Source organism: Erithacus rubecula (assembly GCF_903797595.1).
Source record: "Erithacus rubecula genome assembly, contig: SUPER_Z_unloc_2, whole genome shotgun sequence".
Taxonomy (NCBI): Eukaryota; Metazoa; Chordata; class Aves; order Passeriformes; family Muscicapidae; genus Erithacus; species Erithacus rubecula.
The window spans coordinates 7,901,515-7,905,266 of NW_027635860.1; the positions used below are offsets into that span (position 1 = coordinate 7,901,515).

The following is a 3,752-nucleotide window of genomic DNA, read 5'->3' on the forward strand; positions in this document are numbered from 1 at the left end:
CCTAGATGTGTCAAAAGCTAAAGAAAATATAATTTCTTTCAATATAAAAAGAAACCTGAATGGTTTCATCAAAAAGATAGCATCCAGCAAAAATCTTTGGAAAGAAAGTGACTTTATTATAGATTAGTTGAGATACTACCCAACATCTTTAGTCAAATGCAAATACATTGATTGGCAGCTAGGAAAGATAATATTTTAGGCGACTACTGAACAGTAATTGATAAGTAGCCAAGCCAAAGAATTTGTTTGCAGGTCAGTTGCTAGTTGGTGGACACATTCAGTACTGCCTTCATCAATTATGCAAAAAAAGAATAATTGTGTAAAGTGCAAAATACATCAGATAGCATGATTTAATTCCACCACTCATTAAGCTTTCCAATAAATGTAAGTTCATATTACAAAATGTAGGTCCAGATTTCAATCAGAAACTGTTTCATATTTAAAAGTAACAACCATATATTCATTGACACAAATTGGTCTAACAAGATAATTGGAGAATAGATGGAACATCACTCAGATGTTTGAAAATCTTATCCTTTCTCTGGGTCTCCTATATCTCAATGCTTAAATTTCATATATATAGAGAAAATAACAATTGTTTAGTGACTCTGTTGTTTCTCAACCTTCCCTCACACCTCTGCTCCTTTCTTTCAACACTTGGATTCTGTTAGATGAATTTGTTTCTTCAAAGTAATAATAAAGTCAGCTGAGAAGATACCAACTGTCTTAAAAATGTTGGAAGAACATGCGTTTTGCCTGCATGAGTCATTGTTGCATGTATGTCTCTCAGGAAGAAGGACTTTAAAATCAAATGAAAAATCATGGATATTTAATCAAATTTTCCTACTATTAGCACATGTACTCGTGTAAACCACATTTTATTAGTCTTAGTATGCACTGAATATTGTTTTCTCAATAATTGATTGGAGGGAAACAAAATGCAAGATATAAGTATTTCATATTAGAATTTTTCTTGTGAACTTCAAAGGTTTAAATCAGCTTGAACTGGAAACAGTATGAAGTTTTATTGCATGAGACTTTTTTTTAAGTAATCTTTTTTTTTTAATAATCAATATTGTAGCCTGGTGAACATGCTATGAATAAGCACCTTGATTATCTCATTTGTTGATGTCCTGTGGAGAAGCAGAAGATGAGATTTCATTCAGATATTGACAGTGGACCTGAAAATAACTGAGATCAAAAATCCTTCTGAAATCTTGAATGGAGTAAGAAGGAGACTCTAGATTTTTGGAGGTCTTTTCATGTCATCATGTTTACTCTGGTTAGTGTTTATGCTGAAATACATGCAACACCAAAGTTTAAATCTGAAAACCTGGTGATATTTGCAATGTAGAGAAACACTACTCCCTTGCCATGTCTGATACTAAAGTTTGACTCATCTCTTTCCTGATGATTGTGTATAATGTTCCAGTAAAGTCAAGGATAAAAAACAACTTTGCATTAAAAAGGGGATTTGAAACTAAGCTATTTATATATAGCTTAGTTATTTATATATATATATATATATATATATATATATATAGCTTAACTATTTATATATAGCTAACTATTTTTCTATTGATATTAGTGAGTTTTGGATTCAGTCTTGTATTCTACCACTGACTTTCTGTCAATATTAGGTAACTCCATTTAACTAGTTTCTCAATAATATTTTTGTAATTCCTTTGAAAACACAGGTCTTCTGCCTTTTTTTTATTTCACTATCCTATCTAAGAAGTATATCTAAAGTGTCAACATACATGAAAAGATAGGTGTGAGGATGTGGATGTAGAGGTTTTGAAGATCATTGACTAGTTCATTAATAGATGTCACATAATTACTCCTCAGTTGAGGAACAGGATTAACAGCAGCTGATGTACTGATATTTGAAGATTCAGCAAAATATGTTATTTCTAATACTGCTGGACTGCAAAACTTATGAAAAGTCTTTTTGCCTACCTCTAAAAAAGTGTTATGAAACCTCTGTAGAGAGAGGTAGTGTTCCATCTTTGCATGTATCTAGTAAGTGAGTTTATTGTTGGAATGCATTGCTCTTTCCATATAGTACCCCTAAGGTCTGCTGCTTCAGCAGCTGCTGAGACCTGTTTCCTTTCATTATTGTCCTCCTTACACTCATTTCAAACCAAAAGTCATGAAAAATGGAATGTGGTAAGTTTTGAAATGTTTTGGCAGTATCTGAGATAACTCACTGAAGTACCTCACAAAAATACACAAATAATTATTGCTCTTTAGAGATCCCAAAAAATATTAAGAATAATATTAAGGTATTAAAATGAATAAGGAAAGATTTAAGCTGACTTTCTGAGAAACAGAGTTCTATTATAAAAAACAAGAAGAATCCATTAAAAATAAATCCTGATGGTGACAGTAGAAATGGTATCATTCTTGGGATGGGGATCAGGCCTCAGACTTTTGTCCAGAAGCTAGAGAAAGCCACAGGAGTCATTATGCTCCATAATATTAAGGAAAATGTGTGAAATTAATAAAAGGAAATCTTTAAAAAATAGAGGAACCTAGTTGAAGGAACCTTCTGACCTAGTTGAAGAGGAAAGAAGGAAATGGCTTTGTCTGATGTGCAAGTCAAGCAAGTCATGACTATGCATGGATACCAGTATGAAAATAGAATATTTCCCAAAGTGTAGATTTTTGGCTGGCTGAAGCTGTCCTAGCTATTTTGCTGCCACTTTAACTGTGCTAATCATCATTGGGATTAATGGCTGAGGACACAGGGCAATTGGTTGGGTTTTTTGTTTCTTTTTTTAATAGGAAATTTAGTATAGAAGCTTACCTGAATAGATAGCTTAGGTACAGAGCTTTTTTACTAAGAACAGTTATCTGAGATGAAATTACTTAACTGGCACCAAGAGATTAACTGTAGGAACACAGTAGGTAAATATGAGAAAGATGAAACTGTACTAGCAGATGAGCATACATCAAGAATAAAGAAAGTATAGAGGGATGTAAATAACAAGAGATAAGGTATGTACAATATATATAATTATGCAATATATTATCTTATTAATACAGAAAAAATGGAAGGGTTTTGGGTTTTTTTTGTTTGTTTTGTTTTGTTCTGGTTTTTAATATATATTGTATTTTATCACAATGGGAAGATGACTGGTGAAGAGGTTTTTAAAACATCATTGATGAGTGCTGACAAGATTTGCTATTGTTATAGATGTACAGGAGAAAGAAGTGAAGGAATCTGAGATGACCACCAGATTTCGACCTGTGTATCTTTAATGTGGATGAAAATGTTGCCATCTATTGTCATGTGTTTGAAAGTGCTTTAAAGCCTATGGGCATTCTTGACCTTGAATATTCTGACTTTGTCATTTTTATGTTCTAACAAAAGTGGTATTACTGTCCAGTTCCTGTATTTGCTCATCATGATTAAGTACTCATATAACTAGGCTGATCTATATCAACTGACATCTAAAAGAAGTTAGTTGAGCTGACTAAAACTGGAATTGATACTGGTTTTAAAATCAAATATTATTTGTACTGAATTCTACTTATTCCCCCAATCTTTTTTTGAGGCCTCTTGTTAGAACACCTATTAGACTCCTACTAAGTTAATGACTGAATGCTATGCTAATTCTTAAATGAGCAGTAGTACACATCAATTTTTTTTATTTGTTATTCAGGAGAAGGGAATGTACCATCCAGACACTTGATAGTCAGAAATGTGGCCACGGACACAAGGGTCTGAGACCATTCTTCTCCCTTGG

At 32.7% G+C, this 3,752-nt stretch overlaps 1 long non-coding RNA gene across 1 annotated transcript; it reads left to right on the forward strand.

Annotated features, from left to right (window-relative positions):
• The first annotated feature begins 270 nt into the window (after positions 1–270).
• LOC306814730 lies at positions 271–2,112 on the forward strand. The gene is made up of 3 exons (XR_013777231.1): positions 271–384; positions 1,148–1,282; positions 2,066–2,112. It is a non-coding gene; the product is annotated as an uncharacterized lncRNA (long non-coding RNA).
• Positions 2,113–3,752: the final 1,640 nt, after the last annotated feature.